General features: G+C 37.3%; 1 long non-coding RNA gene across 4 annotated transcripts in view; it reads left to right on the top strand.

Annotated features, from left to right (window-relative positions):
* Nucleotides 1–3,211: 3,211 nt before the first annotated feature.
* Nucleotides 3,212–25,296, top strand: part of LOC113953580 — a 49,318-nt gene continuing 27,233 nt past the window's right edge. For 2 of the 4 annotated variants that reach the window (XR_003529926.1, XR_003529925.1), the window contains exons 1-4: nucleotides 3,212–3,262; nucleotides 4,710–4,789; nucleotides 6,324–6,471; nucleotides 7,888–7,989. This is a non-coding gene — a long non-coding RNA (uncharacterized LOC113953580). The remainder of the gene's footprint in view (nucleotides 3,263–4,709; nucleotides 4,790–6,323; nucleotides 6,472–7,887; nucleotides 7,990–25,296) is intronic. The other 2 variants (XR_003529928.1, XR_003529927.1) reach the window with 2 other exon arrangements.

Raw genomic sequence — 25,296 nt, 5'->3', positions numbered from 1 at the left:
TATTACTAACAGGATAAGAGTCAAAGAGTGAGGAAAAAAACAATCTTAAAAACACTTTCCCCCACCCCTCCTTCCTTCCATGTTCTCCCTCCTCCCCCACGGCGGCGCAGGGGGACAGGGAATGGGGGTTATGGTTAGTTGTTGTTTCTGCTGCTGCTCAGGGAGAGGAGTCCTTCCCCTGCTCCTGTGGGGTCCCTCCCGTAGGACACAGTCCTTGATGGACCTCTCAAATGTGAGTCCATCCCTCGGGCAGCAGTTCTTCCCAAACTGCTGTCCTGTGGGTCACTCCTCCGTGGGGTGCAGTCCTTCACCAATGAGCTGTACCAATGTGGGTCCCCCACAGGGGTCACAAGGACTACTTGGGAAAAACCTGCTCCAGTGTGGGCTTCCCTCTCCACAGGCTGCAGGTTTCCAACAGGACTCTGCTCCCTCTTGGGCCTGCCACAGGGTCACAGCCTCCTTCATGCATCCACCTGCTCCAGCACGGGTTCCTCCATGGGCTGCAGGTGGGTCTCTGTACCCTGATGGTCCTCCATGGGCTGCAGGGGCACAGCTGCTCCACCATGCTCTGCACCACGGGCTGCAGGGGCCTCAGCTCTGGTGCCTGGAGCACCTCCTGTCCCTCCTTCTGCACTGACCTTGGTGTCTACTTTGTTTCAATGTTCTCACTCCACTCTTCCCTGGTTGGAATTCTTTCTGCGCAATACCTTCTGTTCATAAATATGTTACCACAGAGGTGTTACCATTACTCCTGGCTGGCTCAGCCTTGGCCAGGGGCAGGAAGCCCATCCTGGAGCCGGCTGACATTGGCTCCATGGGACAGGGGAAGCTTCTAGCAGCTTCTAAGAGAAGTCACCCCTGTAGCTAGCCCCCTCACTACAAAAACCCAGCCACAGAAACCCACTACAGCTGTGCAAAGACAGTCACATACTTAACACTGGGCTGCTTTTTTGGCTTGGGAAGACATTTCATGGATCAAAGACATGATAGTTAACTACCCAAACAAGAACACGACAAAGCTCCACTGCAACATTTAATCTGGTCTTTGAGGTTACATTTATTTTTACTTTGAAGATATGGGGTGTTTCTCCATTAAAAAAGTGTAGTATTCTTTAAGTATTATCACAGCTTTAAGAAGATAGACAGCCATTACACATATGTTAGAGAATGGCAGTATTCAGTATATCTGAAATGGACTACAGCAGTAAAATGGCAATACCTAGAAAAAAAAATGATCCTTTCAGGACACCCATGCTTGTTTTCCTTTGTCTTTGCTGTCTTACATTGGAGTTTCCAAATTTGCTTGTAAGTAACATGGCCATGAAAGCTTAATTAGCGACCCAAAATGTTTAACAGACCATTAGACAGGGTCACTATTTCTGTGATAGTAGAACAAAGATATTTACGTATTTTAGAGATCTTTACAGTGCCAGTCTGCTTTCACTGTTATCTATTTTAATATTACCTGTCAGAAATATGAGTACTCTCTACAGGGTACTTTTCATATACTTTTACTGGACTTTGCCTGGCACATTTACTGTCTCTGCAGCATTTCAGCATTTCAGGGAAAGATGGTGGAGGACCCAGAAAAAAAAACTTCTTTGGGGCTTTTGAGTATCTTAGCTCATAAATCAACACAGGAGTACTATGTGCCTACAGCTGGTTGTCTGGGTTAGAGCAGGACTGGAAGGTCTCAGAGTGAACCCATGCACAATTGAATTCTTTCTGCATCTCCTTGACTTATAAAAAGTCACATGGCTGGCCAAAAATGTGGTAAGGTTGAATAAATTTTCATGTCAGGTGGTATGAATTCAGTCCATTGCCAGATTTTGGATGATGATTTTGATAACTACCAGGAGTTGCAGAATGCTTCGAAGGGCATCCCAACAGGATTTCTCCTTCCTGGATACACAAGAAGCTGCAGAGACTAAATCACAACAGGTACAGCCTTCCTTGCCTGCTACCACTTCTGCTCACCTCCCACTCAGCAACAGTTTCATCCATGCATGTGTTCAGCACAGTCTTCCCTGGTTGTGGACTCAGAATGACTTGAGTACAGCTATCAAAATCTCAGTCAAGGCACGGTTCTAATTAGATTTCTCTGTCATAGTGGAAGGAAACATTCTTGGAAAGTTGCTCCATGCTGTGTTTTAACTACCAACAGCTAGTTGTTTTGGATGAAATTTCTCTTATAGTTAAAAAAAAATGTATATATTTCTAGTTAACTTCATGCTTTCACTTAAAAAAGATCTCTTGGAGCAAATGTGAAGACCACAAAGATTAGCCTGAAATGTAAAGGCATGAAAGTAAAGGTTAGAAAAGCTTGAATACTTAAAATATAGGAGATTAAGCTGGTACTCCTTCTTAGCCATGGTTATTTTCTGTACTGATCTATCTGTCTGAATGAAACAGAGGGATGCAGACACATTCTCAATCTTAAGTTGTTTTTGCAGTCAGTAAAGAGGATGACTTTAACAAAATAATTATTGGCATGATAATATTAATAGTGCCAGACAAATGGATGCTACCGAGTACAAAATACATGTGAAAAAAATAGGGGTCAGGATCGGGAACAGTGTAATGTGAATATTCAATTAACAGTAACAGAAAAGATGTGGGGCATGGTATATAAATGGAGGCTGCCTGGGGCCCAAAGTTCTCAATAGCAAACCCAACAAGATATTAAAAACACCTCACATGACTTTATTTTTCAGCTCATTAGAAAATCCATGTTGAAAATATATTTATCTGTTCTAAGAACAAAACCAAATGTATTCCATAATGCATGTATTAAGAGGATGTATACTTGTACAGCATTTACAGCTAGGAAAATGTGACTACATACAGTAAGTGCTGCAGAAAGGGAGGGAAGAAGGAAAAATGGTAAGAAGGAGAGATGTTTGAGACAAAAAACCTTGCTAACCAGAGGTTTTTACATGGACCACAGCACCTCATGTCCCACTTGCTGGTTTCCCAAGCAAACCTGTTGCCAAGACAATTTTTTTCTTGGACTGTAAAATTCGCAAGATGTGCTTGGCTTGCATCAAGAACATGGCAGTTCGTTCCCCACACAGACAGCTCTATCTAGCTACGATGGATATAAACAGAAAGACTGCTTCCCCAATTATTTATACAAAGGCAGAGATAGCTGCATTCTGGAAGGCTAGTAGGAACTGGATTTTCTTTTGGGTCTTACTGTGTTTTTGACTTTCAGAGCTGTCAGACTCCACTGGAAACCATCTAGACCTTCAGCCACAGGAAGGTAATTCACAAGATTACTACTCTGATTCACACAGTGGTTCCCCCCCCCCCCCCCCCGAGATTATTGCTAGTCTTTATTTAACGATAATGATTATAATAGTAATAATGATAATAATAATAACAACTATTATTATTGTAATAATAATAGTAACAACAACAACAACAACAACAATAAAGCATTTATAGAAAGCACAATCTTTACGTGGACAAAGAATTTCTCTTCCTTCCTGCCCCACTGGCTTCTGAGATTACTTGTATGAGCAAGCAGTACCCCACAGCTACCAGCACCAACCTCATCAAACACAAATGTTTGCACTGTGGGAAGAATATTCTTACATGTCCTGGAAATGCATTACACTTATGAGTTCCAGCAAACAGTAGCTTTTACAAATCCATGTGCCTATTTTTATGAGTCAAGGGGAACTTATTCATAACTGTTTTCAAATTCAAGTCAACTGGCTTTTACACTATGTGACTCCTTCTTTCCCCTTTTCTCCCCACTTTTAGACCAAGGAGTGGAAATACTGAAACAGGATTAGCAAGGGGAATAAGAGGAAAACAATTTTCCTGGTGCTTCACATGCCATAATCCTCATCCTCTCACTTGTTCATAAAATGCAGCCAAAATAGGAAATACATGAAATAAATTCCTAGCAGTTTACAGCAAAGCTACAGTGAAAGGAGAGAGAATAAAGCATAATGCAGCCAGTGGAAAAAGAAGCAGCATTTTGTACAGGGAGAATACTGAGGATCAGCGCTCACCCAGGACTGCGAACTGAACTTTGCAGGTAGTCTTACTCTATTTTAAAAACATTTTAGCTACCTGTGGGATTGGGTCTCAGTTTAGGCTCTGGGATTAGCATTTCTCTAGTGCCAAGTACCATGGAATTTTAACGAATACAAACAGTTAGCGTTTCTGCTGTCTACCAAATATCGGTTTATTTGTTGATTTAGAGACACATTTCATGTCTGAGTTCAGTGTTGCATCTGTACCAGCATCATACTGAGGTTATGGTTAACAAATCTGATGCTGAGAAAGGTGGTGTCTGTGAGTGATATACAGTCCTAGATACACACATAAATGAATGTATCACCAGTTTAGGTAATGAAATCATAAAATATTACAATGAACACAAAGATGTGGCATCAAAGAGTCCAGTCCACTTTGCTGTTGTGGGGGTCTTCTGCATTTAAAATAAAGGAAAAATTTAAGATATTATTTCAGTTTTTGTTGTAAAGGTATGAGTATTTTTCCTTAGGACATTGGGGTCTCTAGGACCTGATTATCTTAGCACCTGATTTTGTCAAATAGAATTATTATATTGAAATAAAACACCAGGACATTTATTTTGTGTCCTCAAGGGGAGTTGGGTATTTAACTCCTTTTGGGAAAACCAAACAGTCACTTTTTGAGATGACTACTTTAGCTACTCCTTTTCTTTATTGCAGGTTTTATGAAATATTTTTCCCTTCAAAATCTTCCTTTAGAGTTGCAGAGACCCACCAGCAGCACAAATGAGGGGAGCTGGGTAAGAAACTTCTTAGTCACATAATGACTATCTAAAAATCTTCATCTAGTCTAGGACTCAAGGGGCTTTACTCAAGTCTAAACCCTTGTGTAAGTGGTCTCTATGCTTTTAAGAAGGCTGATCAAGAAAGTTGTTCTTAGCCTTAAGATAAGGCACTGTGAGATGTATAGTAGATGCTTTGGGACAAAGTTTAAAGTCTTTCAGTGACATTTGCTTTTGCAAAAAATTAAGTAGCTGCCTATATAAAATCTGGTCACACAGTCCCGAAAGTTCGGCTTTATTTTTTTGTTAATCAAAACTAGACAATAATATGCATTGTGGTAATTTTTATTTCAACAGTATGAAATATTTTGGATATTAGCTGCTTCTTAAAATGCCTATAAATTTCAACAAATAGCAGGAAAGACAGCATCTTCAAACAAAAGTGAAAAATAACATTTCACCACAACACCCAAATTTTCCCAGAGCATTTTATACAGTTTCTGAATCTTAGTTGCACTCTTTAGTGCAGTTTCTGGAGCTACAAAAATCTACTCTCTGTCACTTAATTTTGTCTCATAATGTCAGAGGTTAAAGTAAATTTTTATTTGCTGAATTTTAATATTTGTGAAACAGATAAATATTTTTGTTATAATTTAAAAGAGTCACTTAAAAAAATGCTATAAGCTGCTGGAGCACAGTCATATTTTGGTAAAATCTGGCTAGATAATATATTCTCTTTGTGAAATATTCAGCAGAGTGAGTATTCATAGCTGAAGTTGTGTTCCATGAAATATAAAATTTATAATAGAAGTGAAATTGTGTCCTTAACAGCCTATATGATGCAATTTTTTTAAAAGCAGACATATAATTCCCTTTTAAGTTAATTACTCTGTCACCCCTGGTGACTCTACTCTCCCCAAAATGTATCAGATGAATTTTTCATTATTATTTCCCAAATAAGAAAATAAAAATTATGAAAAATCAAAAGTAAAGCTCAAATGAGAAGATGTCAATCTCCTGTATAGTTCACCATACATTCAGGACAGCGTTCTTATTGGCATAGGGCCTACTACTTTTAATGGTGCTTTTTTTAGTTAGTAAAGTCAGTAGCAGTAGAGCCTTGGAACTGGTAGCAAGAACACAACTGCACATTTGAATACTTAATTTTGTGGCTAAAAACAACTGCACCACATTTCCAGCAACAACAACTGGATTGTTTTCAGCACTGCTCTACCAAGGAGGCATGCTTTTTATTTTCTTCTTGTATACACAATTAAAACCATTCCCACCAGAGAACTCTGCCCTGCATTCACTTCTGAAAGAGCAGGAGAGATGTCACTCAAAAGTAAAATTCCTGCCTTTCCTTGGGCCAAATACTGAAAGAAAAGTCCAGCAGAAAACCATTGCTTATAAGACTTCTAGCAAAAATTTGAAGTAATTCACTAATTGCCAATACTTGCCCCAGCATGCAATTAATAAGGAAATCTCTGGTTGTGAGAAAGGTCTTTTTTCCTTCTTTGTGGAAAATATAGAAGTATTACCTTTGTTCTAGTTTTGGCCAGGAACTGAATGTTATTCTAAACCACCTCACATCGTTGCCAGGGGAAGGAACACTCTGGCTTTCGAGAAGAAGTGCGTGGCTTCCAGTCCAAAAAATGTGGTGGCATTGTTCGCCATTGTTCATTGCCTCAGGGTCCTTGGTGAGTATTTTTGTTTGTGAATCATCCTTTCTTTTGCACACTTCTGTTATTAATATTGTTGCTGTTACTGCTAGTTTCCTTATTTTATTACTGTTCTCAGTGAATTGTTCTTACGTCAACCTTTGATCTTTACCTGTTGTGCCTCCAACTCTCAACTCCATCTCGCTGGAGAGGGAAGGGGGATGGGAATAGGGGAGTGATTGAACAGCATGTGGTTTGGGAGAGTCTCAGTGGGGCACTGAATTGGGTAGTACCATTCCTAAACCCTGACAACCTTTTACTGGGCAAGTGATAAGGAATTGCATGCAGGGAGTAGAGGCAAGTTCTCTTCTTGCTCTAGAGGTTATCCACCAGTGCCTGTATTCTTGTTAAGTAATAATAAGATATCATAATGAAATAGTTGAAGATGTATGTCAGATGGTTCTCCAACAACATTAGAAAAAAAGCAGCTGATGCATGGGATATTGAAGGCAGATTAAGTTGTTAATGTATATTAGTATAGTCTTAATTTCCTTTTAATTGAAAAAGACATATTGACTTTAATTAGAACCATTTCACAGGAACTGTCAATTAGCACATGTCAAACTAGTTAATTCAGAACAGAATTCTTTTAATTAGGATCTGCTTTCCTTTAACTGTGGGGCCAATGAAATCAGCCTTTCCTTATCAAGACTTTAAATGTCTCTAAGAAATACAATACAAATCTCTAAAAACTTATCTATTATTAGAAGCCCATATGGATAACATTACAAAGACAGTGCTAGCATTGTTCACGCAGCACAAATCAGAGTTTCCTTTATGACTGTTTGAAAAAAAAAGAAGGAAAAGATGGCTTTGAAGAAAGACTATTTTAAATACACAGATTTGTCCTACGTTAAAAAGACTACAAAATTTGTGACATGGATGTTCACATTTAAACTATTCTTTAATGCTTCTGCTTACGTAAATGGGACTATTTGAATGTTTTGTGTGTTCTATCAGCCAAAGACACATAAAATATTTTCAAAGCATGCAGTATTATTCTTCCCTTATATAAACTGCAGTCAAAAGGAGAAAACACACTCAACTATTTTTTTGGACAATATAAACCCAGCATTGTTAACTTTCATTGCATGTGATTGCTAATCTAGTGGCTGCAAACACCAGTGAGCTAATGTAACCTCAGTTATCAAGCAGCATAGAGTCCCTGTTTTGACTTTCATATATATTTTCTGAATATATATTGAGTTTGCTGGTGGATCTCTGCTCTTCAGTGATGTACTGGTGTAAAGACTTTCTTCACGGTTTCTGGGCACTGTCATATGCAACGTCTGTAATGCTGGTCACATCCCTTCAGGAGTAAAAACAGCTGAGAAAAATACAGCAAAAAATATAAAATGAATGATTGCAAAATCTAGACTTAGTTTTATCGTACAGGCTTTAGCCACTGTTTTACTGACCTCTATCAACACAGGATTACAGAGATTAGTGAAAGGAATACTTAAAAACTGAAGTGTGGATTCCAGAGAGGATTATCTGGTAAGATATTTCGTGTATCCTGATGGTTTGTTGAATATATTAGGAACCTGATTATTGGCCTGACTAACTCAACAATAAAAGAGGAATCCCAAAATGAAGTACAACTGGGGTTCATTAAAATTTAATGTGTCCTAGAGGTACACTTTACCTAGGATCCCATCCACACATTTTTTTCCCCATGGAACCTCCGGTATGTGGTGGGTTGTAGAGCGCTAAGAATGCCATGTGTTAAAATCTATGTTAAAATTTTCCACAGACTTTGAAAAGTAGATGAACTTTACCTGGATGATCTGCAAAACTGAAATATTGTGTCCCAGGCAGCTCAAGCAAGAGGCTGTGCAGACACATCAGTTTACTGTCTAGTCTCCTGTGTGAAAGGTACCCCAAGTATAACTAACAGCTGTAGTTCTAGTTTTAAATGTGATTGTAAACAGGTAACATAAGACCCTGACATTTATTCATTAATCCCATTGTGACCCATATTAAATCTCTGCTCATTGGTTATATCTGCTTATCTGCCTACCATAACTTAGAACCCTTTCAGCAAATCTAAGTCACTTTGGTACTGAACTGCATAATTCAACTCTTATAACACAGCAGAAACAATATTTTGAATTTTGATCATATTGTTTGTTTCAAAATGGCAATTAACAACAACTCTTCTTTTAAAATCATATCTACAGTGGTTGTGTATATGAAGTATGGATATGTTTACTACAAGGGTTTCAAAGCCCTAAGTGACTGACTTTATGATCACATATTATCTGTTATACTGCACTTCAAATTGGAGAAATATTTGAATAATTTAAATTACATGAAAATTTAAGATTGTGGTTAAATTTTTAAACTTTACAGTATCCCAGCCAGGTGGGTGATTATTGATGTAGTCCATACATAACAGCAGGGAAAATGAAGAAACAGTTTTATGGAGGAAAAGTGACATACCCAACCCTTACACCAAGCCAGTTAAAAAGCTAATTAAAAGCAGAAGGTCTTGATCCCCTGAAGTTGCATGATCCTCCCTGCAAATACACCAGTACACCTCTCAGCATAGCCCACTATGTGCCCTGCTCTCAAAGCAGTGCAAAGTATTCTTTTTTTTTGTAGTTAATACTAAGGCAATTCATTGCTTAGCAGCAGCACTAATATTTACACACTTATGGATCTCATGATTTAGTAACAAGCTTTGACTTCAATTAAACCTGACAGTTTCTGATAGCAAGAAGTCGTTACAGAACTTCAAAAGCACTTGAACTGCAGCAAGATCTTTACAATTATCTATATAATATCTTTCAGCCTTTGTTGGCTCCTTGATCTTCTGTGGCAGCCTGAACTTCTCTGTCAACTTTGGTCTGTGAGAAGTTGAACCTTAAAGCATGCTATTAAAAAAGTATGAAAATGCTGCAGTATACAATAGATTTCACCCAGTCTGACATTCTTTTGAGGATAAGTGCTTAATAAAAATTGCCCATGTGAATCATGTACTGTTCATGTATTGTTCATGAATCAAACCAAGAGCCATTTAAAAACTACTAGCATTATGGAAACGTAATAGCTTTTTAAGAGATTATTTAAATGACTATAGCTCTGATTTCAAATCATTTTATCTAAACAGCTATGGCAGAACTATCCCTGAAAGGGAGAAACTTTCTGATTAAACTCTTTTGTTGTTGGATTTAAGAAATATTTTAGAAGAGAGAATTTCTCAATTATGTATTCATTTTTCAGAGCATGGGCATAGAAGGTGTAACAATACTATCAAATCCAGCTGAAAGCACTAAGGGTTTGGAGGATTCATTCTGTTCTTACAATCACAGTGAAGAAAGCCTTTAAATATATCCAGAGCAGAACAGACTGTTTGTTCAGACTGACCAGTGTGTAAATCATTTCGTCAGAAGCCCATGGTTTCCTTAGCTTGGCCTGCCTGGCTCTTCTGTAGCATGATGTGAAAGTGCTTGAGCAGTGCATCTGTGCAGTTTTGCAGCCAGATTATCAGCCTCTCCAATTCCTTGGTTTTTGCTTAGTTGGTCAAATGCATCCCAGCAAAACTGAAACTCACAGATACCCTAATCTGCTCATGTGTTAAAGGCTCTTTGGCCTGATGTTGCCAGTGGCTGAACTCTCTGTTCCTCCAGTTCCACAGAGGGCTTTTAGCTGTGATGGTTGTGCTCATATTAAACCATTACAGTAATTGGTTGGCAACACAAAGATGGAGCTCACTCCCATTAAACTTGGAGAGTTCCTTAGTCTAAGTCTTCTAGACTGATGCCTTTCATTTACTGCTGTTGTTTTGAATCACAGACCAGATTTTTTCAAAACTCACGGTCTTTGGAACAACTCTGTGTTCCACTGCTATTTTCAGCATAACCTATGCATCTTTGTGTTTATGTTGAAAACTACATAATGGAAAAATAGTGCTAAGTCACCTAATACATGCCTAAATATTTGCAATGTTGTTTAGTATCTCTAAACAAGGACAGTGAGCTGGCTGTCTCGTCATCTTGAAGAAGGGACCTGCGGACCATCAGCAGTTTACTGATCATAGATGAGGAGTTACTGCTTTTGCTCCTGCTGTGCCTGTGGACATATTCTTCCAGGTCACATCGCCTCACACTACAGTAGTGTTAACTGCTCCTTTATTAAACAATTCTCTGAGCATAACTAAAGCATTTGGGTTGTTAACATACATAATAAGCTATATTTAAGAATGTTTCAAATCAGCACATTGTACTCTGCAGTGAAGTCATAAAAATATGCTAACATGAACACATCTAATGAGGAAAATGTTGCATGCAGATGTCTGTTTGCCTATTATCCCATAAAATGACTGTGTATTTTTATTTATATAAGTAATGTTAGACACAAATATGTTACCAAAAAAAATTCATTTAGGAAATGTATAAACACAATGACTCTAATATAAGAAAATGTTTTAAAACATATTTTTAGTGTTTAAAAAAATGAAAAGAAGTTTGAAGAAATTGTTCCAAAGCACTTTTTTTTTCTACTTCATGATGAGAAAGAAATGTAGGTTCTCAGATGGCATATTATTTGTGATGTGGTAGTGAAGTAAATTTGTTCCTCACATCATCTATCCTTTACATGATGCAAAGGAGTATAATTTTTAATTTTTTTTTTTTGTTTGAAGGCTCTCAATGGGCACATTGTCCACCAATTTAATTTTGTTGCAGCGCATGGATAGCAAAGTCACATATCCTTATGTTAATGCAAAGGACATAGGAAAGGAAAATTTTTGTTGTTGCTGTTGTCATTTAAAATTTTCATAGTGTCTGTGCATATTGGGTACCGTTTAAGTTTTACTGCATTGCGCTGATAGCAATGTCACATATCATTAAATTAACAGTAAGCTAGGAAAAAAGGAAAAGCAGATTTTTCCCACCTCTGCTGTTACCACTGTTTCAAATTTTTTGTAGTGTGTGAATATAATTTCAGGACAGTGGTGTAAATATTGAAAAATCTTATCTCTAGTGTAAAAAGGGTATAACAGTATATGTGTTTGCATTGCTTCATGTGAGAGTGGATGGAAAATATAAAGGTTACTCACATTTCTTATCAGTGGGATAAAAGTTTGTTCAATATCTAGAAGTAGTTAATGCGGAAACAGTAATTTTCCAGAAAATCCGGAATAATACGAGAATATAATTTCCCTAAATCAGTATATATTATTACAATGCTTATCTTATGCATTCCAGAACAACTTCTGAGTAGAAAATATGACTCCCTCTTTGGGACACATAGGGTTAATCTGTAGTTGTGGTGGACTCACTCCTCATTGCTTACTTGTGTAAGTAACAGCCACCAGGACGTGAGGTTCATTAGGCAGCTGTGTGGCTGCTCACTTTTCCAGGTCAGCACAAACAGCAGACAGGAGTTACTTTCAGAAATTTGTGTGGTGAATCTATTGCAAACAATTGTCTCAGTTTTGGAGAGCAAAAGGGTCAGATTGTTTTATTTTATAATTTATTATTAATAATTTGCGTATTATGTCAACACTACTTCTTTGTCCTTGACCTTTGGAACAACTCTGTTGCGGTCCTGTAAATCAACTTCCATTTTTAAGGAGACACCCTTGGACAGACAGAAACAGGCCTACCAACATGAGATGACAAGCTCCACTGCGGTCCTTCTTGGCCTAAGCTTGGGTAGTTGAGGAGCAGCTGAGCACTCCAGGTTTGTTTAGTTTGGAGAAAAGGTGGTTGTGGGGTGAGCTCATTGCTGTCTACAGCTTCCTGAGGAGGAGAAGTGGAGAGGGAGATCCTGGGGTCCAACAACAGGACTTGTGGGAATGGTTTAAACCTGTGTCAGGGAAGGTTTAGGCTTGTCATTTCTTTATTGAAAGGTTGATTTCAAATACTGAAACACAAACCTGTCAACATTTAAGAGGCATTTAGACAAATGCCGGTTTTGGTCAGATGCAAAGTGGTGAGGCAGGTGGAATAGATAAGTATTGTAGGTCTCTTCCAACTGAAATTTCTATTCTATTCTATTCTGACATAGCTCATACTTGAATTAATGGCTCAAGGTAAGAAGGCTACGTCTAATGGACATTCCAAATGCTTTGTATTGCTCTTGTACTCCTGCAGTGTCCCACTGGATGCTCCTAGTGAAGACTGGGCCACTGAGGACAGTCTCAGACAACATATCCAGCAACTGTAATGTCCCTTTTTTTTGCTGCACAATATTTTGAATACGAAGCTTTTCAGAGCATGTGGCTTGGCCCCTGCAAGGACAGACACAAAGCTGTTCCAAGTTTGTCCATGGGCCTTTGGAGAGCCTGTTACTTGAAGGGGGATATAACATTTTCCAGGCTTTTCCACTCTTGATAAGGAGTAGGACAAGGAAGGAACTAGACTGAGCTTTGTGGTGTACATGGACCAACATGAATCTGGAAGGACAGGATAATCTTGGCCAACATGTGTTTGATGAAAGCTGTATGATATTAAACAATGACAGATATATGTAATAGATTTTGTGGTATTACAATAGGCTACATCTCAATAAGCCACCTGAACCCACACAGCTAGCATGGTTTTTAAACGCATTTTTAATACATTTCCTTGTGTGGGGCTTGGAAAAGTCTCTTCCTCACTTATTGCCACAGGCCACTCATGTGCAACAGTAGCAGTACTCCATCTTCAAAATATCACATACTACATAGAAAATCATAAAAGAAGGCTAGCCAGGGGAATACCATGAATCTTTTCATTCACACTGAATTTGAGGTATCAGCTCCTGTAGTGCTGCTGCTGTGCCTTGGATGATGTCTATGAAACAGACACCTTTACCCACGTAACACAAAGACAGTAGAGACGGGTTGCTTTGGAGGAGTCAGTTACAGTGTTGGGCACAACTTTTGGTGGTGCCAATGTCCTTTTCCTCCTGTACCTTGAGTGAGACAGAACAAGTATGAAATATTTTGTAGCAGGTGTTAGAGGAAGCAGGATAATGTGCATAATGGAAGAAGTGCTTGATGGGAATAGGCTGCTGTGTTCTTCATCTGGAGAGAAAACCCAGAACCACCCTTTCCTCATAAGATGCAGGAAGAACAGGGGAGTGTGTGTTTGGGGGTTTGTAGAAGACCAATTTTATTTTTTTTTCCAGGGGTCTACAGATGTTTTTATTTGTGTTTTTTTACTTTCCTCTTGGATGTACTGGACCTCTTTTTTTTTATATTGGCACCTATCAGAACATTTTTAAGTTATAAAAAAGATACTTATCTCAGGGATCCACAAATGAACTATGATTTTTTTCCCCCTTCATAGGTGTTTATTAAGCTCAATGGGACTAATTCCATATTTACTCTGCACCCTGTGTAGTCCTTTATACAGGTGCCAAATGGGTGTGAAATGCTGGCTAAAAACTACAGGCATATCTTTGACTGATTGAACTTGAGGTCTGGGATCACACATCAGAAATCTGAGCCCAAATCTTACATTCCAGTTTAGGCTGAGCCTCTCCAGATGGCAGTGATACTGCAAGTATTAATAAGCCACTTTTTCTCCCACTATTTTCTCTGTAACAAAATGCTGACAAGCATTTTGTGTAGCCCTTTAAATTAGGAGAGATCATATACTGATACATACATATATAGGTATATATGCAATTTCTCACTCTTTAAGTCTAGGAGACTGTATATGTTTATGGTTTCTTGTACATATATATATATATATATATATTTATGAAGCACTTTAAAATGATGGGCTTTTAGAAAAAAAAAATCAGTCTGGAGTACTGTTTTAGAACATGAACTTAATTTTTGTGGAAACTGCTATCTAAAAGCAGTTTGGTTTGCCGTGGAAGAAGAGGCAGGAGAAATGCTGTGTTGTAAGCAGTCTAAAGCTCCAGTGCTGAACCTTGAGAACCAGGTCAAGGTTGTTTGCAAACAGTTTAACTCTTTGTCCATGAGGAATGGCAATACACCCTCTTATATACCATTTTCCAGCAGTGACAGTTTACTTCTTGAAATGGACATGTGTCCTGGCAAATTTTGACAGACAAGAGATGTACAAGTACTTGGATCTTGAGGACTGGCTGATACGCCCAGAGGGCCACAGCTGAAACATAAGTTTCATATTTTTAAGGTCCAAGAGACTCCTGGGTGGGGCTGCAAGTTGTTTGGAGTTGGAATGTGGGGTGAGCTACCATGTCAACATAGCCATTGTTCATTATAAACCCGTTGACATAGAAATGACCAAAGTGAGCTTTGGTAATGTCCAACCCACACTGCAGCAACTGTGGAATGGGAGGAACAATGCTGAACTGGACTCAGTATAAAATGTATTCAAATAAAATTTTTCATATGATTTGATTTCTAAAGCACATTTCATCAGTCTATTTCCTGGTTTTTGGTTTTTCTTTGGTGACAGTCACCACAAACATTGGCATGAGACTAACTTAGAATGGCAAATAACAGCAGAAAAAAATGGGTTTTTCTCAATATGTTCAGTACACTACCAAAATCCCTTTGCAGTCCACCTGTCCCCCTGAGGACTTGCTTATTAGAGAAACTAAGGTTAAATAATCAACTGTGGACTTTATCTACTACTCATATACTAAAAAAACTCCCCCAAACACCCCTCAAGACAAGAAAACAATTTCAAAATTATAATCAAACTTATATTCATAACAAGTTATTGATTATTTTCTGTGATAAAATTCGTTCATGTAAATCTCTGGAATTACTGCAGTGGATGGTGATAGATACTGGTACTCAAATAAATTTAGGTTTTCTTTTAGAAACTTATCTTTTGGTCCTTCTGATTAGCAACTCTTTTGATGTGGTATTGACCCACATCTCTCTTGTCAGAGGCTCTTCAATTGAAGACCTCTCCTCTTGTGAACTTCTTAAATACTAATTTCTTGCACAATCCACAGAGTAAAAAAAATTCCTGCTTCTCCTAGTTTAATCATTTATGTGCCTAGTAGTTGAGACACAGAGAACCTGGTTTCATAACTTTTGGAAAGTAAAAATTTAAAAAAAACCCTAAGGAAACACTGAGTTATAGTAATGAAGAATTGGGTTTGCCCCTTTCTTTACAAACAGGAACAGTGGAGTACTGATAGTTTATAAACATTATCATGGTCAGGCAAAGCCAATTTAGTACAAAGTACAATGTTGAATGATAGCTGTCTTCTTAGTAACAGCTGGAATACACAAAATTTTCTGGATGCTATATTTACTGCAGTCTAACGCTTATCCATCCCTCACTCAGGCAACACTACATTGAAAGGAAATTTCTCTGAATTGAAGAAATAAGAATTTGACCACATTTAGAAAGTTAATTTTTGTACTTTATGAACTCATACAATGATTAAAAAAGAAGCAATTATAATTTTCCAGCAAATTAACTCTAAGTTTATTAAAACCATTCTTTCTGATAATCTATATTGTCAAGTTATGGTTAATACTTATTATGAGATTAAGCCACCAAAATATAACTACTCTAAGAAAATATCTTCAAACTTCAATCATAAAAGAACTGTATTAAAGCAAATATTCAGATTAATTGGTGATGGGATCATTTAATATCTAACAGCAAAGAAGAAACCTCAGACTAAATCTATCAGTTCTGGGAGAAATTTTGAGGTCATCGCCTACTCTTTGCAACCACTTCCCCAAGTGTTTATACATGTAAGTGCTGACTAAAAATGACTTACTAACTTCAAGACTTGATCTAATTAAATTTTTTGCTAATTGTTTGACCAGATTATGTAAATACTTTAAACTAATGTATCATCTGTAACTAGCTTGCGGGATGGGGTTATAGGCTAGTTAAAAGCCTATGTGTCTTGATTATAAAATGATCAGAATCATTCTAACTTATTTCAGCATTTCTGTAAAAATGAATGTATCAAAGTACATTAAAGCATCTCGATTTTTATACACAAATGTTAAAATCATAAATATATAATAATTAATCAGTAATTTTGAAATAGGTAGTTTTACTCTATCTTTTATTAGATTTAATCAGAAAAATATGAAGGAATAAATGAAGAGGATGCTAGCATGTCCTACAGAAGACATGTAAATGTTTTGTGAAAATACAGAGAAAGCAGGCTGGTGCTTGTTTGAGAGCAACTTTCAATGTGAAAACACTATTAACATGTTTGGTTTGTCACAAGGGGTAGCAGAATATGATTTGATGCAAAAAAAAAGAAAAAGTTATTGAAATGGGCCAGAAATTAAAAAAAAAGTCTTGGATAGGGGTTATCTTTCCAGACATCTAGTACAAAAAGTGCAAATATTGGTAACATTCATATTTCCTTTTGTTGATGAATATCAGAGTTATTAAAATGGTGGTTTACAGTCTGTTGAGGGTTTGTAATTTTCCTGGAATACCAAAGGAGTGGAAAGAAAATTATTTGGGAAGAAAATTATTGGTTTCTTGTCCTATGATGATTATATTCATAATAAGAACTGATGTCCTGTTGTGCCATCAAGTGACTTTGTGTGTTACTCTACAACCTTCTACCTGTCTCAAGAATGTGCTCCGGAGATTGGTCCAGCAGGAGAAAAGTGTTCACTGAACCAAATACTTATCTCATGTTCTCAAAACATGGACATCAGAGAGTTTATCAAAGGACACTGCATCCAGACATGGGGTACTCCTTGCAGCAGAACAACACAATAAAGAAATACCTGCAGATTTCCAGGGAGTTGTCTCCTGTTCACATATGGTGCTGCAACTTGTGATCTGCAGGTGGAAGTTACTTTGCACTAATAATTGATGCTGCAATATGTCCTACTGTGTTTTAGTGACACATACCATCACTTAAAGAACTGCTGGCAGCAGCTTAAGAGCCATTGGTTTTGGTTAGCAGCAAACAGGCTAAGATCTGTCTCTATATTTTTTTAGAAACACTTACTGTCATGATCACCATGGAATAGCAATTCCTTTCCATATATTCAATTTGTTTGTAACCTTTTGACATAGATCATAAATAACCTTCATATATTTCACACACATGGACACATGTAATAAATTACATGTACAATATATATAAATATTTACTTTACAAAAATACAAACTGAATGTTAAGTGCCATATGAACCACTCATCTATTAGCAAAGGCTTAATTTCCTTTTCCATTTGAAATCCAAATTGCATGCTTAGCTGCTCCATTTGCAATGCCACTGTAGTAGTTGCAGGTATAAAGTAGTAGCAAGGAAAATGTTAATCAGTTGGCAGTGGGGCTGTTTCTCCAAAAGTTACACAGGAGAAAAAAGAAAGGAGAGGCTGTGATTTGGCTCATGGAAAAATCTGTAAAATTTTCTGGAGGAGATTATGAGGTCTGTAAATGAAAACATATTAAAAAAGAAGCAATTTTATTTTTGAAAATTACTCTTGGTGAATTTTTTTAATATCTTTAATTTGCACACATGATTAGTATGATGATAATAGCAAAAATGTTGAAAATATGTTAGAATTCCAAAGTGCTAAATCAGGAAAATCAGAAAATACTTATTGGAGAAAATAATTTTTCCTTAGCTTTATACCTAAACCCCAGGTGTCCTACAGGAAATAAAAACAGAATAACAGTTTGACTACTAAGATTTTGGTTTTTTTTTTACAAATTCCTCTTTGTGCTTTGTGCTTTGAAAATTGAAAAAGATATCCTGTCTGGGTGCTTTATTTTTAAAGTAATATAATTAAAAATGTTGATGACATTTAGGATAGAAAAATAACTGAAAGTGGTATATGTAAGACATTTGTTACATGTTTCAATGTTATCACAACTTCTTGCCAAAGATTCAGGGAAAGAAAAAAGCAGATTGAATTTATAGAGTGTTTAATTTTTATTTTTGTTCCAATTAATAAAAAATATTTTTACCTGCCAAATGCAATTATGTTGATTTGCATTTTCAAAGAGAGAAAAAAAATTTGTTACAAAATAGGAATTAGACAACCATTTCCCTTGCTGGAAAAGACCATTTTACTTTTTTCATCGTTATTAAGCATGCAACTTCTTCTATGACAAACTGTCAATTTTTCCTATTGCCATGAAATAACACAGGACTAAACAATAGATAGATTGAACAGTCACACAAGAAAAAGATGAGTATATTCTTGTATATATTTAGGTGACCATGATCGTGACCTTAGAAAGAGCAAAATGGGCAGAAAACCTCCTCCTTCTCAGACATGAAGTAAGAAAACCTAATGGATAAAAGGACATTGCAAACTCAAACACATCCATCTGAAACAATGTCCAAACCCATTAATCTTTTTTCATTAAAGAGACCAAATTTCCAGTGACACACACAGCACCAGAGGAGACACTGCTGCAGTTTTGTTGGTACCTACCGTAAGCAAGTTGCCACCACTGAATATTGAAAGCCTGAGGAGGAATCTGATCTGCAAGTTACATTGTGAGTTGCTTGGACCGGCTGAAGTTGAGAAGGAAAACTCTTTAAAACTACTAATCAAAAGAGTGGCATTTTGCAAATGCCTGTTTAATTGAAAAGTATGCTTTTAGAGAGTGATGCACCCTTTTGCAGCATAAACTAATTATCACTAGGTCATGACAAGTAGAGGAAACAATATCAGCACAAGGTATTCCCTTAATTAAATAATAAAATATAGAATCATAGAATAGTTTGTGTAGGAAGGGACCTTTAAAATTCATCTAATCTGACCTCAATCCAATGAGCAGGGACATCCTCAACTACATCAGATTGCTCAGAGCCCAATTTAACTTGGTCTTGAATGTTTCCAGGGATGGGGTGGGCAACTATCACTTCTCTGGTCCAGTGTTCTCACTACTCTCGTCTTAAAACCTTTCTCCCTCATATCTAGTCTGAATCTACTCTCTTTCAGTTTAAAGTCACTACCCTTGTCCTATGATTCAAAAGTCCCTCATCAGCTCTCTTGTTGCCCCTTTAGGTGCCCTAAGGTCTCCCTGGAGCCCCCTCTTATCCAGGCTGAGCAAATCCCAACTCTTTCAACCTACCTTCATGGGTGTCCCAGAGCTGGATGCAGAACTCCAGGTGATCTTTTGCTAGAGCACAGTAGAGGGGCAGAATCCCCTCCCTTGGCCTGCTGGTCACAATGTTTTGGATACAGCCCACAACACAGTGGGCTTTCTGGGCTGTGAGTGCACATTGCTGGGTGATGTGCAATCTTTCATCCACCAGTATCCACAAGTCCTTCTACTAAGCCCACCTCTCAGTCCACTTATCCCCCAGTCTGTATTGATGCTGGGGGTTGCCCCAGCCCAGTTGCAGGACCTTGCACTTGCCCTTGTTAACCAGATGAAATTCCCATGGGCCCATTTCTTGGGCTTGTCCAGGTCTCTCTGGATGACATCCTGTCCTTCAGGCCGGTCAAGCACTCCACACAGATATATGCCATCAAAATATGAGTGCAAATAGTGAAATAGGAAATAAATACAAAGTCAATAGACTTGAAACTTTTATATGACTCTCCACAGATATAATTATGGTTACTTGGTCTCATTTGGTTCAACAGAACTTTGAGTTTATAGCCAAATGAAGGCCATTCATGTGGAGTAAGCCAGACATAACTCCTATGCCTACATGTTTCCCTTAAAACAGTTGGAAACAATTCTCCTTCAGCTCTATTTGTTTTCATAAGTGTTTAGAAAAGTATAAAATTAAGGCAGGGCCTCAAGAACTCGAAGCAATTTTGGAGTTGATACTCCATCAGGTAACGGAAATAGATGACACTGACAGGTCAGGAGCAGTTAAGAATGAAAGATCAAAGAATCTACAAGAACAGATACAATATTATTAAATTAATTACCAGTGCAAATGGTACATGTGTAGACAATATCATGTGCTAAAGAGAGGGGACAGATGGATTGAATGTCCGATTTCCCTGTTCTTTCATTTCTTCCTTTCTCCACTTCATTAATCCCCATGTCAAAGGAGTGCTATTTCTGTCCGTATATTTCACTGGACTTTTATCAAGCTAATGGGGATTCTGCAAATTAATCTGGGATGCTGCAGCATATGTTTTCAAATAAAATTTCCAGACATATCTCTCTATTTTCTTTTTCATATTTTCTGGTAATTGTGATTAAAGATTTAAAATCAAGACCAGTTTCCACACCACAGTGTCTGAAATACTGCTGTCATTTTCTACTATAAGGTAGATATATCAAGATAAATATTTCAATGACATAGCCAATAATTTTTTTCTCAACTATTACTATTAAAAGCCCTCAAATATTTATAGGTTTTTGTTACATCTCATTGTCAACACTTATCAGTATTCAGATTTTCCAGTAAATCAGCTCTCTCAGGCTTTTAATATATTTTTGTTTCTAAATTCTATTCCAGGTCATTTTTCACAGGAAATAAAAATATGTCCTTAACAGGCTTATGTGTGTCATGAAAACAGTGAAGCAATTTGAGAGATTCAGTAATAGCAAATTACCAGGACTGAATGATCTCCCTCCAAAATTCTGAAACTAGAAATATATTAAGTACAGTATGCATAGGTGGAAATATATTTTACCTCTTTAAGATAGTAATAATAACATACAACAACCTCCCCATCATAGATTGAAAGGCACTAGCACTATTAACTTCAGGGTTTTGAGTTCCTTTTAAAAAATGGTGGGAAAATCCAAACTCATGCTGGTGCTGGGAAAACTGTTGAGCTCTCCTAAATAAGACAACACTGCAGGACTTGGAGAAGAATAATCTGGAAGGACTAAAATAATACCTCTTCTAAAAAGAAACTGAATTAGGGTAAAGGAGGTAAAAGTGAGCAAGGAACAAAAAACCCTGGACTTTCCAGCATCTTATGGTAAGGATAATTTAAAGAAAGTGTTTAATGAAATAAATTGCTGTGTAAGAAGGAATGAACTCCTTACCTTGGACTAAACCAGGTACTATTTATTATTTTTAGTGCATCAATCCTCTCCACAGCACGAAGGTAAATTAAAATCATACTAGCACATAGTTAGGATAGATGATCACCTCTGCGGTATTTGTCTGGCCATGTCCATACATACTGACTTCAGATGGAAAAGGTAAGAACTAGCTATTGTCAATAAGTTGCTCTGAGGGTCTCTAAAACGGATATGGTCAGTGGGAGGCTGTTGGGTTAACTGAGATGCCTACTGAGTCTAACTGCCTCTGCCAGCTCCTTGCAGGGTCCCACACTACACAGCAACCTGTCTGTCTGTCCATGCCCAAGTTGTTGCTCTGTCTGCTCCTGAAATCAAGCTTGACTCTCCAGATTTGTCCTGTGGGAGAATGCTACAGAGCCTGCAAGGATCTTGTAGTGCCAGTGGAGACTCATGCAAGATCTGGTTGTAAGCTAGTTTATGTTCAGCCAATACCATATTTAAAAGAATAGCAATAACTCAATCAGAAATTAAGTAAGGATGTGGTTTTTTTGGTGCTCTAAACCTGTAAATAATATAGGAATCAATGTCACATTATCATACTAAACATAACTTGTTGGATGTAGGACCACATCCAGGTTTGTTCACCTCACTTTGAGAAGGACACACTTTGGACATAGGTTTATTTAGTGTGTCAGATTGCAAAACAAGCAGCTAGACCTCAGTCTAAGACTGACTTACCTTGGATTTAGCCAAAATCTGTAGAAGAGAAGATTAGCTGAGTGGAGATAGGCAAACAACAAAGAGCATCTCCTGCTCTACATAGACCCACAGACCAAAAGCAGAAGGGCATACTGATGGAAAAAATAAGATCAATTCCTTTATCTGGCTTGAAATCAAAATAGAATCCAGCACCATTTGGTCAAATATTTTGACTGAATTTTTAAACAAGTTTGGATTAGTTCATTGCTATTATTCACTGTAGCAAGTCATATAAACAGATAAACACATAACTCCTTAAGCTGAATGCTCTTTTCCAGCTTTGAAATTATATAACTGAGTGCAATGTTTGGCTATCTAAAAGTAATCAAAAGGAATGCTTCATTCTGTACAGTAACCTTTCTGCCTGAAGAGGTCAGGAAGGATATATTTTCCCATGGTAATGGATAACCACAGTTTTATTTTTTCAACATCTGACATGTTTTTGAGGTATTTGCTCATTAATGCTGAAGAAAGAACATACCACTGCCTAAATCTTTGTGACAGAGGTGCTAGTATTCCAGTTAGGAGAAAACATTTAACAGCCCAGAAAGATGGAATTGTTCCCCTTGCTTCTCATGGATTTGGCTAAATCATTCCTTTGTTGTTCTCCAAATTTTGGTCTACTTCCTTATTTTTTCAGTCAATTGAATGTAATTTTTTAACACATCTGGTAATCTTTATGCCCAGGCTTTTTTCCTGCACATAGGTAAAAAGGTTGTCAAGTACACCTCTGCCTAATGGGAAAGCACAGGCTTTCTGACAAGCAAGAACAACAAATTTTTTAAAAAGTCACTATCCTGTCAAATAATGCATACCAAGGATCTGGAATGCAAAGTAGACTTAACAGCATTCGCATTTTGAGCAGATTTTTCTTGAATGTAACACCTTCTCCCTCTAAAGTTTTGAGTGTGGTATCTTAAAGAAGATCGCACAAATTACTTATCCCAGGAACAAAGGTTCCTTTTTGAAAGCTGTCATCTTGCTGGCAGATATGATGAGCATTTACTTTAGGCTTGTAAAACATATTAATCAAACTCGTTCCTATAGCTTCAGTCCAAGAAGAGTTACTGTTTTTTAATGGAAATGTTTTACATAATTGAGGAGCTCTGAATATGTGTACACCTTGAATACAAACCATTGTCTAATGCCATTCATTGCTTTGTAATGAATAAATACTAATCTATACCAGGCTTAAGGGAGATTGAAGCAGTACACAGAAATCTGTTTATTACAAGACTATTTGCCCAAGACCTCTGAGCCACTTACTGGACCTTGAAAAACTTTTGAAAATATGGTTGCATTTACAAACTTCAAGTGTACGACATGGAGAGCTGGCAAGCTGCCTGGTTTCTACTTAAAGGATTGTCATTCTGGGAAAAATAAATTTCCCTAACTAGACAAAAGTAAATGTTTTTATGTTTTACTGCAATCAAACTGATATGGCTGACAATTTAATGTCTCAACACTTAAAATATCTGTGGATAATCAGTTACTTCAATCAATCAGAACTACAAGATTTCTCTGTTTTCAAAGACCGTATACATATGACTAAGATATTCAAGAGTTTAGAGCAACCTGCCCATCCTTAATCTTTGTGATTTCTCTTGAGCTGTGAATTCTTTTTTTTTTTCCCACATGTGCAGTTTTATAATTACTGAAAAAAATCCAGTCTTGCACTGTAGTCATGTTTTTAAACCTTTGTGTTACTGTCCTGTTCTATTTAATTTTTATTTAATTTTATGTATATTTCATAGCCTGTTTGCCTGTCAAATAGATGTCGAAATGTGTTGGCATTCCAGCTGAAGAGATCTTTATGAGTGAGAAAATGTTCAAGGCTTTTTCAAAGTGGGTGCTGAAACATACGTTTCTCTTTGACTTCAGGGAATGCTAACAGCTGTCCCAGTAGACAGGTTAAAGGCTAACAGAGCTGTGTACCTTCATGATTTGACTGCCACAAAGTAGATGGGTAGTTCCTCAAAATTATTAATAGAAATGGCAACAATGATGAGACGAAGAAGGAGCTGACAAAAAAAAAATAAAAGGAATCTGCAAGTTAATTCTGGGGAGCACAACATTTGGCAGAGCTGATTTTAATATCTGCCAGCTTGAGTTCACTATTCTTTACTATTCATATTGATGTGAAACTTCATAGAGTTTTAGAGATTTGTATCTATTAAGACATGCACCATTGTTCTTACAACATGGGAACAAGTTTACTAGCACCTGCTGTTCTCCTTTCTCCATGATAAAAATTGATATGAACAGTTTTAAATGCCTAACAAATAATTACCCTCAACTCTCAATAAGGAAAGCTACATTTTTAGAGCCACCTTTATCTTTAAAAAGTAATTTAAAAAAAAATTAGCCACAAACCCACCAGCAAGGCAAAACAATGTTCTTCCCCCCACTTTCCTCCTCTCTTTTTTTTCTTGATTACTTGGAGCCTTATAATCAAACTAAGCTTAGTTTAAGAACCCTTGGAGCAGTATCTCTTAGTTCCCTGTCAGGCTGCATTGGAAAACAATCAATCTTGCTCTTCCTCTGGCTTGGTGGAAGTGGCACGACATGAGGTGTGCAATGCTTTGCTCTTTCTGTGCAGCTTCGATGACAAAAGTTTTTATCAGAAGCTGACTGTACTTAGGATTATGAATATGCAATGACTCTCATTAGTATTGAAGCACAGGAACACGGTCTGACATCCCTCAACACTTTTAGCTGCTGCAGAATTGTCTAATGAATTGTCTTGCTCTTTCACTCTCACAGTCTTTGCTGTTATTGCTCCCTGTTCCAAGGGGAGTTGCCCAATTTGAGACTACTATTGATGGCAGAAATTAATTGCCAAAACTGCTCTTGATTTTGTTAAACAGTGTTGAGTCACTGTTTAAATTGTCAAAACAAAAAACCATTAGACTCTATAGGAGACAAAAACATCACAAGTGAGAGGATCTGCATGTCCATATGCACACCCATGCACAAGTACAGGTGTATGGCACGGGTATGCATATGGTCTTATAATCATACTTATACATACAAAAATATGTGTGTGTGTGTCAGTGATGGGATTCAGAAACCTGGTGTCCTGCAGATTTTTTTCTTTTATTATTTCTGTTAGAACAAATGGGGATAATGGAAAGTTTTCCAAATGAGCATTGCTACTTGATCAACCCTTTCATACTCTTTCTTTGCCTTTTGGGACCCTGCCAAACA

Source organism: Corapipo altera, unplaced genomic scaffold (genome assembly GCF_003945725.1).
Source record: "Corapipo altera isolate COAL_440 unplaced genomic scaffold, ASM394572v1 61281, whole genome shotgun sequence".
NCBI classification, from domain to species: Eukaryota; Metazoa; Chordata; class Aves; order Passeriformes; family Pipridae; genus Corapipo; species Corapipo altera.
This window is presented reverse-complemented; position numbering and strand designations above follow the sequence as displayed.